Here is a 12,998-nt window from a genome sequence, read left to right on the forward strand (position 1 = left end):
ATGAGTCTTCTTCTGTTGAGCTGAGTTGAGATGAGTCTTCTTCTGTTGAGCTGAGTTGAGATGAGTCTTCTTCTGTTGAGCTGCCCCCGAGGGCTGATGAGTTGGCCCCGAGGGCTGACGAGCTGGTTTCAATGCTGAAACGGCTCCTTTTTATGCCAAAAATCTCTCCCCTTCTCGGCTCCCCCTCACGAGGTGGAGCTATCTTTGATCTGATCGTATGTCGGTGGGGGGGTTCGTGTGTCGGTGGTGGGGGGGGTTCGTGTGTCAGTGTGTATGTTTGTGTGTGTGTCATTTATGACACGGTCCTGTTCGGGTCTTTCCTCAAGCCATAAACATCAAGACAACAGACACCTCGATTCATCTTGGTGGCGTCTGGTTGTCTGATCCCTCCACCCAGAGAGAGGGGCGGGTTCCCCCCCCCTTTTCCGTACGCGTTCCGACGCACAAAGAAATGGTTAAGATTTTTTTTAAGTTTAACATTTCACATCACAGTTGGTATCTTATCATACACAGTTATGATCCTGCTTGTGATTCATAGTATTTGATTTATTTCCAAGTGAAGATGCTCTTCCGAGCGTATGCATTTTATCACGTTCTGCAGGGAAAGACAAAGGTGGCCGGGAGCACCTCTTTATACTTTTGACTTATATTGCTCAAATACCATTTGGTCCCATGTTCGCCAAGACTCGTGTTTGTAACTGCGTCCTCCCGACACCTCTCGGTTTTACCGAGGTTCGAATTGTTATGATGGAATTATTAAAAAGAAAAATAATTATCATCCTGAGTTTAAGAGGTCCGTTTCTTGATTGTTGGAATCCATATCCCTTGGTTCTGTAAGGTTCTATAATGGAATATCGTGTAAGGTTAACACGTTGTTATTATTAATATTATTTTGCAATTTTCTTTAAAACTTTCTTTGCCTGGTTGCCGTGTGTGGGGTGAGTGTGTCTCCTCATCAAACCCGGCTGGCTTTTCCAGATGGCCCCTTGTGATAAGGTGCAATTCCTGCTTCTCCCCGCTGTGAGAGAGACAAATGTGGTCGGGGTTGCTTGGAATATTGTTTAAACTCTTTCGCAAGTTTGCCCGTTGTCTCATTCCTTCTCGATAACCTTTGATGTGACTCGGTATTCTTGCTCCAAGCTTTGTTTTAACAGTAAAAGTATTAAAGGTGAAAATCATTTGATAGCGAATTAATCATTGGATAATAATTCACTGTTGTGTCTGGTGGCCTGTTCTTAATTGGAGTGAGCGTTAGGATCGCTAATTTTATCTTATTCTTGTTGTTGCCTTTTAATTTTTTTGTTGTTTTACTGGAAAATAAGGAAAAGAATATGTATACGATTTACCCTGTTGGCGTCTGGTGTCTGCTCTCTTGGTGTTCTGACCTCGGAGGGACCTTTCCTAAGGGGCCCATCAAACTCTTGTTCATCTGGAGATTTTCGCCGATAGCTGTTACATCCTCGCCTTGAGAGTTTTATTATTTCTTTATTCTTTAATGGTCTGTTTATGACCGACATCTGGTTTTTCGTGTTTCTGGCTTACTGGTTTGATTCATTAAAAAAATATATATATTGTTTGTCACGAAAGAAAGGAAAAAGAAATTTAGGTGTATGCATCCGTAAATATTCTTATGGATATTAATTGTGGAAAAAGGGCCGTATACAACATTCCGCCCTTTTAAAAATGATCGGTGGTCTGCCACCGGTTATTTTTAATATTAAAGAAAAATGCCTTTTTCCACCATGAACTATCGATTGTCTTCAAGTTTGTGATTTTTCCTTACAACGCGCGCGTACGTGTCACAACTTAGCATGATTACATTTGAAATAAGAAAATAAAAGAACAGGAAAAAGAGAAAAATTAAGGCAACATGTTACATCGGGTCTTATCAATTATTGCTTTGATTTTTGTTTCAGTTCCTGGGAAACACTGGATAGCGGTTTCGAGCCCGGTGGTACACCGTTTCCCTCCTGGCATCTCTTTGTTTAATGTTTACCAAGTTATTGGCAACCTTACTGCCACGTTTGGTCAAAAGTACAGAATAATTTTTCTCATGACCAGGTATTTTCGAGTAACCTGTGACCTTTCCATGCAACATCATCACATCGTCGTTTTGGTTCATCGTCGGTATGGCTTTAGCCAAATGAGCACGGTTCCTTGGTTCGTATCGGTAATTTTTTTTATCCCTCGCCTTCCCTGTGGGTTTATGTGGCGTGAAGCCATGTCGAGCGCCACCAGGATTAGTACACAACACGAGTTTCCGTGCTCGACTGTTGGGGTCATTTGCCTTCTCCGCAGCCATGTGCAGATTTGCTGACTCCGTACCACGATTCGATTCCATGCCTCGATTCGATTCCATGTTTTTGCGTGTGCTGGATTTCCACACATTCCCCGATCCGTCATGGATTTTTGTCTCCGTAACGCGTTTCCCTGGCACTTTTACAGTATTCTCACGCAATTTTGCGACACAATTGATCGCGTTTCCATTTACCAAACAAGCATGTTTCTCCTCCCGATCCTGTTGGTTATCATTTCCTGTTAGATCACGCTTCATGGTTAATTTTCCTTGTTCAATAGGTGTGTTCACCACGGGAGCAACTCTCGCGTTCCCCACCACATCAAAGCGTGTGCATGGCGCATTTAGTTTTCCACAATCATGGTTCCCCTCTTGGTTCTGTTTGTAACCTCCAGCCTGCTTGATTTTTTCCAAGGGCTGTGATTTTTTTTTCAGATCAGCGGACACCTCTTTCCCTGTCATTTTCCTCTCAACCAGTGTGAGCGATTTGTCACGTGCCCATGTCACCCTCTTTGTTACAGCCAAGCCATGTGTGCCCCTTGTGTATCGTGGAATGGGGAATCGGGGTGATTCTGCTCTTGGCCTATACACGCCGTGATTCTCGCGATTATGTGTCTTTGTGTGTCGTGGCCGCCCATTCTCTATGTGCCACTGTCGACCGTAATTGTTATCTCGCCATCTGTGTGGGTAATTTTGGCCGGCTGTGTGCCGCTGCATTGGGTGAAGATATGGTCCTGCTCTTTGCTTCCACCCGTGGCGATTGTCGCAAATACGCGTCTCTGCACGCTGCGAACGCTCTCGGTCTGTGTGCCGTGGAATTGAGCACTGGTCTGACTTTGCTCGTGGTCTCCACACGTTGCGATTCTCGCAAATACGCGTCCCTGCATGCTGCGATCGCTCCTGGTCTGCGTGCCATTGTCTCGTGTAATTGTTATTTGACCACCCGTGTATGTAATTATGTTGGTAATCCGTGGGTGCTTTTTGTTTTCTGCACTGTGGGCCTGCGTGCATCAAATGCCTCACATGTTTTTTATTTTCGTCTGATAGGCTGGTTGCCTTGTCCCGTTCACTGTGTGCTGTGAAATCATTGTTTTTAGCCCGGTACAGCCAAGCCATGTGTGCCCGATCCACTATGTGGTCTAAGGAGGCTGTCTCTGGATTCAAGACCATTCCCACAATTTCTGTAATCTCCGGACTCAAAGATCCAAAAAACATAATTTTGAACCTTTTGTCACCTTCGTGATACTGATCCACATCGCCCGCATAGTACGCTCTTTTAAATCGCATGAGGTAATCCCGAGGATCCTCGTCTGCACACTGGGTCATAGATTTTGCAGAGTTAAATCCCTCAGACAGTGTTAAATATTCTCCAAACTTCCGAATCACTGCCAGGCTCAGCTTTTTAAAATCGTTCCGAACCTCGTATGGTAGCGACTTTACCCATGATATGGACTGTCCATGCAAGCTGCGTTTCAGCAAACTCGCTTTTTCATCCGTTTTCCTCAGACCCCTGATCATTGCTTCTGCTTCTACCGTTGCGATGTGAGTGTGAATGTCCCTGTTCTTATTGTGTGGATCAAAATAGGGAATTCTGACGAGAGCTTTGTCCATCAAGTTCAGAGTGTTACTACTGAACGAGTATTCGGAAAGTTGATCATCGTCATCCGAGTCAGATTCGGATGAGTCATTAACATCACGGTGGCGTTGCTTAACATGATTTTTGTAGTGTATTTTGCGCCTGTAACGTGGGTCAACTTTGCTCGGTGACTCCTGTTTTCCCCATGGCTCATACTTAGGTGGTTTTTGTGGGGTGTTTGATTTATATTTGTCTGGTGCGTCGTGCCTGTCGCGATGTTTGTGTCGGCCGTCTGTGCGTGGTGTGCGTTTTCCTGGAGAGTTGCCTCGGAGCTTCGGCTCCGCCCTTTCTCGCGTTATTAGTACATAATCTCCTGGTGATTTAGTTTTGATATTCTGTCTCACTCTGACTTCGGGGTTATCAGTCCCACCTGTTTCTTTTCCGAAATTTTCCTCATCCCATAATCTCTGTTTGTCTGTCTGTGCGAGAGGGTCTGAGTTCAGCGTAGCTATTCCTGATGTTTTTACATCGTGTTCGCTTTTCTCCCATTTTATCCAGTTCATAAGCAGTGTCCCAATGTCATCAATACAGCTCCCCTTCCATGTGTCTCCCTGATTTGTTTGCTCTGTAGCAGATCGGCCTGACCGTTTTGGTACAAGTTCCCAATATCCCGCAATCCACTCAAAAATTACTCTTAATACGAGCATCTCTGGAATTTCACTTCAGAGTGCATATCAAAACAGTTGTATCCAGAATGCATCAGTTCGACTCCTGTGACTCTGGTATTCCCTTCAGAGTACGTATAAACAATTGTATCACAGGATATGGTCAGTTTGACTCGAGCAAATAATCTTACTTCAATTGTCTTTGTTATACCCTGCTACTCTGGAATTTCCCTTCAGAGTGCGTTTTTTTGTTTGCTTTACACCCGTTACAGTCACAGGGCAACGTTAGATCATAAAACCTTGGTTAATACAACAGTGATTTGTTCCTTAATTCAAGCATAAACTGTCTGCGAGAGATCCCGGACGACGCCCCCAATATGTTGTATATATAGGTGTTATGAAAATTGATGAAAATAATGAAAATTAAATGAAATTTGAGATTTGCATAATTTATCCGAAATTATGTTAATTGGTGTAATTATGCGCATAAATTATGCTGATTCGAGAGATAATCGTATTAATTTATGCGAGTGGGCGTGGTTAGGATAATGCCGGTCGTTATGGATTATCAGGTCGAGCCTCGGTGACGAGGATTGTGTTATGAATTGGAATGACGCAATTAATCGTATGCAGTGACGCAGGCGTTGTGAGCGTGAATGAGAGAGAGTCGATTCGACTCTGCTCTTTAATTCCGTATTATCGATAAGGATACGATTACTCTCGATTGAACATTACGAATTATGTGTGTTATGGATTATGTGTGGTGATTGTGTGCTTATGATAGGTCCCCAGGATTCAGATCTCATACGCAGAACAATATTATGCAGAATTTCAGGAAGAATCACACACAAACCTTCTGCTTTAATCAATTTTATTTCTAGCTAACTTTAATTTTTGGATAATATGAAAAACTCAATCTCGGGATTTTGGAATTTCAACACAGCGTTAACACGATACCATCACGATTGCGTTGTTTCACCTCGATAGCGGCACCTGTGGTTAATTCCCGACGCGTAACGCAATCGATCGGTTGTTGAGGGAGAGAGATTAAAAACATGCGAACTATTCTATCAAACCTTAACTTTATAATATGCAAACTCGTATGCTTGAATTGTTACACAACACGGCACTTGGTCTTTGATTCGTACCCAATCCTTAATACATTCTGATATGCGAAGTTATTATGCTTGAAATCGTCAGCACAGTACCACGTTGATGTTCGTTCATTGATTCATAACGATTATGAATTTAAAGCGTTCGACTGGAATACTTCTAATTGCCTTATCGACACCACTCGATGGCCGCAATGCTTCGTTACTTGAATTGTCACACAAAACAGCATTCGGTCACTGATCATGCGCGGCCCTTAATGCAATTATTGTCACGTTGTTAACAATAGGATGACTGATTATTATGCAATGCTACTCGTTGACAGGGCACTCCAACCAGTATTATTCTTGGAGGCACAAATATGCGTCTGAATTCGTTATTTCATTCGTGGATACCGGCAAGATTATGCAGAAAGACAAATATTAACGAACGACTCAAGTATTCCTAATCAACTTCTCAACGCGACTCAATGGGTGGCGATGTTTCCTTTTGAGATCCTTATCTCGGGCCAATCTTTTAATTGATTGTGGCCAGACCCCTGACAGGGAACCGGTTGAACCCGCTCTTCAACCCCGCGAGCGGCGCTCCGTGGTGAGGTACCAAGAATGAATCCTTGTTAATGGGTCAGTTGGTAATTTATGCGGTTAGAAGTACAGCCCCAGCACAACATTACAGAGAAAATTATGAACACTCTTAAAAACGATAGATTATTCACTCGGTCGTTGCGATGTTTCCACAATCACGGATGGTTCAATGGCTTGAGGTTTTTAGGCTTTGTTAATGACCCGTGTGTGTGTGTGTTGAATGGTGTGAGTGGTGAAAGAGTAGGCCAATGTTCGGAATCGATTCTTTGCGTCAAGCAGACGTCTGGTTTGTGTGTAGTGGGGGGCAGTGTATCATACGTATCAGTTGATTCTTCTTTCAGTAGTTGGTTCGGACTCGACGGACGTTGGTGAACGAGTAGATGCGTTGTTGTAGCTGAGATGACCGTCTGGTAGACGGCGTTAGAAGCACGCCCGCAGCGGCGCGCTGGTGCTGATGGCTGGTGCTGATGGCACGCTGGTGGCGCGCGCTTCCTCTCCTTGAAGACGCGCGAACGCGCCCGTGCTGGTTCGCTGATAGCAGTTTCTCTCCACTGCTGGCTGAGCTGCTGCACGCTCTTGCTTGGCGTTGCTGGCCGCGCTCTTTCTCCTTGAAGATGCGCGAACGCGCCCGTGCTGATTCGCTGACAGCAGTTTCCTCCACTGCTGGATGAGCTACGCCGGCGCGCGCTCTTTCCGCTGCTGTAGTAGCTGACGCTGCGCTCGCGAGCGACAGGTCAAGTTTTTCTTCTGCTGAGTTGAGTTGAGATGAGTCTTCTTCTGTTGAGCTGAGTTGAGATGAGTCTTCTTCTGTTGAGCTGAGTTGAGATGAGTCTTCTTCTGTTGAGCTGCCCCCGAGGGCTGATGAGTTGGCCCCGAGGGCTGACGAGCTGGTTTCAATGCTGAAACGGCTCCTTTTTATGCCAAAAATCTCTCCCCTTCTCGGCTCCCCCTCACGAGGTGGAGCTATCTTTGATCTGATCGTATGTCGGTGGGGGGGTTCGTGTGTCGGTGGTGGGGGGGGTTCGTGTGTCAGTGTGTATGTTTGTGTGTGTGTCATTTATGACACGGTCCTGTTCGGGTCTTTCCTCAAGCCATAAACATCAAGACAACAGACACCTCGATTCATCTTGGTGGCGTCTGGTTGTCTGATCCCTCCACCCAGAGAGAGGGGCGGGTTCCCCCCCCCTTTTCCGTACGCGTTCCGACGCACAAAGAAATGGTTAAGATTTTTTTTAAGTTTAACATTTCACATCACAGTTGGTATCTTATCATACACAGTTATGATCCTGCTTGTGATTCATAGTATTTGATTTATTTCCAAGTGAAGATGCTCTTCCGAGCGTATGCATTTTATCACGTTCTGCAGGGAAAGACAAAGGTGGCCGGGAGCACCTCTTTATACTTTTGACTTATATTGCTCAAATACCATTTGGTCCCATGTTCGCCAAGACTCGTGTTTGTAACTGCGTCCTCCCGACACCTCTCGGTTTTACCGAGGTTCGAATTGTTATGATGGAATTATTAAAAAGAAAAATAATTATCATCCTGAGTTTAAGAGGTCCGTTTCTTGATTGTTGGAATCCATATCCCTTGGTTCTGTAAGGTTCTATAATGGAATATCGTGTAAGGTTAACACGTTGTTATTATTAATATTATTTTGCAATTTTCTTTAAAACTTTCTTTGCCTGGTTGCCGTGTGTGGGGTGGGTGTGTCTCCTCATCAAACCCGGCTGGCTTTTCCAGATGGCCCCTTGTGATAAGGTGCAATTCCTGCTTCTCCCCGCTGTGAGAGAGACAAATGTGGTCGGGGTTGCTTGGAATATTGTTTAAACTCTTTCGCAAGTTTGCCCGTTGTCTCATTCCTTCTCGATAACCTTTGATGTGACTCGGTATTCTTGCTCCAAGCTTTGTTTTAACAGTAAAAGTATTAAAGGTGAAAATCATTTGATAGCGAATTAATCATTGGATAATAATTCACTGTTGTGTCTGGTGGCCTGTTCTTAATTGGAGTGAGCGTTAGGATCGCTAATTTTATCTTATTCTTGTTGTTGCCTTTTAATTTTTTTGTTGTTTTACTGGAAAATAAGGAAAAGAATATGTATACGATTTACCCTGTTGGCGTCTGGTGTCTGCTCTCTTGGTGTTCTGACCTCGGAGGGACCTTTCCTAAGGGGCCCATCAAACTCTTGTTCATCTGGAGATTTTCGCCGATAGCTGTTACATCCTCGCCTTGAGAGTTTTATTATTTCTTTATTCTTTAATGGTCTGTTTATGACCGACATCTGGTTTTTCGTGTTTCTGGCTTACTGGTTTGATTCATTAAAAAAATATATATATTGTTTGTCACGAAAGAAAGGAAAAAGAAATCTAGGTGTATGCATCCGTAAATATTCTTATGGATATTAATTGTGGAAAAAGGGCCGTATACAACACTGTGTGTGTACACCTATGTTAATCACACTGTGTGTATACACTATGTTAATCACACTGTGTGTGTACCCCTATGTTAATCACACTGTGTGTGTGTACACCTATGTTAATCACACTGTGTGTACACCATGTTAATCACACTGTGTGTGTACACCTATGTTAATCACACTGTGTGTGTACACCATGTTAATCACACTGTGTGTGTACACCATGTTAATCACACTGTTTGTGTACACCACGTAGAAGGGAAACAATAAAATAATAAAAATATAAAACAATAAAATTCTCACGACGTTTCGACTGCAACACAAGAAGCAATCATCATCAGGTGTGGACCAATCAGTTTGAAGGACAATGCCACGTAAATATTATCATAGTGTTTGTGTTTTGTTTACATTTTGACTGCAGGTATTGTGGTTAATGTAGCGACATGAATCCTTGTAAAAAGGTTTCAGTTTTGTTGCCAGAAAAAAAAGGGAACCCCCCCACCCCTATTATTGTTATTATTATTGTTATTATTATTGTTGTAATTATGATGATGATGATGCAGTGATCACCTTTGTGTTGGGTGGTTTTGACTGTAGCCGCGGCGAGGATGACCCAGAGTCTGCGTGAGGGGTTTATGGTCCTCCTGCATAGACCCAGATGTTGATGAGGCCTGTCAACCCCCTTGCCAGCACCACCATCACCACCATCACCACCACCACCATCATCATCACCATCATCATCACCACCATCACCATCATCATCACCACCACCATCATCACCACCACCATCACCCTCACCACCATCACCACCACCACCATCATCATCACCATCACCACCATCACCACCACCCTCACCACCACCACCACCATCATCATCACCATCACCACCACCCTCACCACCACCACCATCACCACCATCCTCACCACCCTCACCACCATCACCACCACCACCCTCACCACCACCATCACCACCACCATCACCACCACCACCATCATCACTACTACCACCCTCACCACCACCATCACCACCACCACCATCACCACCACCCTCACCACCACCATCACCACCACCACCATCACCACCACCACCATCACCACCATCACCCTCACCATCACCCTCACCACCACCATCACCACCATCACCATCACCACCACCCTCACCACCATCACCACCATCACTACCACCACCCTCACCACCACCACCATCACCACCACCATCACCACCACCCTCACCACCACCATCACCACCACCCTCACCACCATCACCACCACCCTCACCACCACCACCATCACCACCACCATCACCCTCACCACCATCACCACCATCACCACCATCACCACCACCACCCTCACCACCACCACCCTCACCACCCTCACCACCATCACCACCACCATCACCACCACCCTCACCATCACCCTCACCACCATCACCACCACCACCACCCTCACCACCACCACCCTCACCACCACCACCCTCACCACCATCACCACCACCCTCACCACCACCACCACCCTCACCACCATCATCATCACCACCACCATCATCACCTACACCACCATCACCACCACCACCCTCACCACCCTCACCACCACCACCCTCACCACCATCACCACCACCAAGTCTTTGACAGGCTATGATGTACACATTCAGACTGTTACACAACGCTGTTGCACAAACTCCTTCCTGTGTGCCCAGCCCTGGCATCATTAGCAGGCGCTAAATATCAACGTGCGTTATTAAAGTTACACAACTGTATTTGTGTTGAGTGGACTATTTGATGTTTCTCTCAACAAGCTGGGAAGTTCTGTTAATGAAGGAAGCTTCCAATGAAGATGACACTATGAACACGGTGAAAATTCGCACGGTTTCATTCTAAATCCCAGCCTTGAGGAACAACGCACACACACAAGACACACAATCTTTAAGAATTGTACTCAATACGTGTTGTGGCACAGCCTTGTTGACACGACGGCTTAGTATAAATCATTAACTCTTAAACAGCCGTGAGTGGGGGGCACTGACGTCACACCCCACCCGCTCGCGGGGAGGGGGAGATCAGCCCCCCCCCCACACGTAGTGGGGAGGGGGAGATCAGCCCCCCCCCTCCTCGTAGTGGGGAGGGGGGAGATCAGCCCCCCCCCCCACACGTAGTGGGGAGGGGGAGATCAGCCCCCCCTCAAGTAATGGGGAGGGGAGAGGGGGAGATCAGCCCCCCCCACATAGTGGGGAGGGGGGCATTAGCCCCCCACAGATGCCTCTTTGCCAGAGGCTGCATACAAATGTGAATCTCTTAACACTCATCAAAACTCTGGTTAGCTGAAAGATAACGCTTTATCATGTTACTTGTACAAAATTGTAAAAAATAATTACACTACAATTAACTACCAACTCTGCCTTGCACTAACGACATTGCCACTCTACAAAAGTGAAATGTGTAACAGCCATAATACAAACACCCAGCTCTGTCGTTACTGCTGCTAACGCTGCACGGATTGGTTGAAGTGCGTCACGTGACCGGGACCAAGCAGCCAACCCAGAGCGTGCGCCCCTCACCAAACGTGTACGTTGCACGGATTGGTTAAAGCGCGTCACGTGACCGGGACAGCCAACCAGAGGGTGCGCCCCTCACAAAAAATGTAAGTTGCACGGATTGGTTAACGTGCGTCACGTGACCGGGACAGCCAACCAGAGGTGCGCACCCCACAAATGTACGTTGCACGGATTGGTTAAAGTGCGTCACGTGATCGGGACAGCCAACCAGACGGTGCGCCCCTCCCCAAATATGTACGTTGCACGGATTGGTTAAAGTGCGTCACGTGACCGGGACAGCCAACCAGAGGTGCGCCCCTCCCCCAACACGCGCAGTCGTTGAGCGCGCGAGCCGAGTTCGATTCCCGCTCACGGCCACCACCACCAGCAGCAGCAGCACTCCTGGGCCCTCCCCTAGGTCGACTCAGCCTCAAGCGGGTAAGTTGGTGCTGTGACGTCAAATCTGTCACGTGATCTTCGCACGTGGAAGCGTAACGCATTGCAGCGTAGCGGTTAGCGTTGTCTGTGTGTGTCTGTGTGTGTGTCTGTGAGTGTGTGTCTGTGTGTGTGTCTTTGTGTGTGTGTGTGCCGGGAAAGGTCCTGGCAAGGATTATTCAGCATCGCCTTGCCAGGCACGCTGAGGAGAGGCTTGCGGAGCCCCAATGCGGTTTCAGGATAGGGCGGTCCTGCACAGATGCCATATTTTCTGTCCGTCTGCTACAGCAGAGGTGTAGAGAATTCCAACAAGACCGACATCTCTGCTTTATTGACCTGGTCAAGGCCTATGATACCATCAGTAGGCCTGGGCTCTGGGTTGTGCTTCGTGCTTTTGGAGTACCTGACCCTCTGCTCACGATCATTAAGGACCTTCATGATGGTGAGCGGGCCCGGGTAAAACTACGTGGCCGGGAGTCAGAGCCATTCTTTGTACACCTTGGGGTGCGACAGGGGTGTCCTCTGGCTCCCACATTATTTAACATCTATTTTGACCACGTAGTTCGTGAAGCCTTCAATAGCTGTACCGGGGGAATCTCCATATGGTACAGATATAATGGAAGGCTGATCGATGCCCGGGTGCGGTCAAGGGATGGCTCCCTATTGCTCAACCACGTTATGTATGCTGATGATTTGGTAATAGCTGCTCAGTCAGAGGAGGAGTTGGAGACGCTGCTGCTGGGACTGGAGCGTGCCACTAAGAGGTGGGGCCTTACCATCAGCCCCACCAAAACTAAGCACCTGCCTGGGTATTTTGTACCATCGGACACTATCACCCCCACAACTCCCAATCGGTGATGGGGCAGTTGTGGAGAGAGTGGAGAGTTTCCCATACCTGGGCAGTGTGCTTATGACTGGCTCCAGTTTAACAGCAGAGGTCTCACTCCGAATCAGTCGAGCGGCAATATCTTTTCATCGGTTGCGTAACACTGTGTGGAAGCTACCTGGTCTGTCGCTCCGCACTAAGCTTCAGGTCTTCTCGGCCACGGTCATTCCCTCCCTTCTCTACGCTTGCGAAACGTGGACCCCCCTAATGGAACACCTTCGCCGGTTAGAAACATTTAGGCTGGCCTGCCTGCGATCCATCCTGGGTTTAACCAGACTGGATTGTGTGAGGAGCTCACAAATCCTTGAAAGATCTGGGCAAGGTCCCATCGGTGAGCTCCTCCGGCGGGCAAGGCTGCGATGGCTGGGTCATGTAGCCCGCATGCCCAGCCACTGCATGCCGAAACAGCTTCTGTTCGGCCGGATTGAGGGGGCTAAGCGGGCGCGGCACGGGCTAGAGAAGAGATGGAGTGATGTGGTACAGCTGAGTGGACTTGCCG

The sequence above is a fragment of the Petromyzon marinus genome, unplaced genomic scaffold, assembly GCF_048934315.1.
Source record: "Petromyzon marinus isolate PM22_M1 ecotype Great Lakes invasive population unplaced genomic scaffold, UKy_Petmar_22M1.pri1.0 PM_G_Scaffold_2, whole genome shotgun sequence".
NCBI classification, from domain to species: domain Eukaryota; kingdom Metazoa; phylum Chordata; class Hyperoartia; order Petromyzontiformes; family Petromyzontidae; genus Petromyzon; species Petromyzon marinus.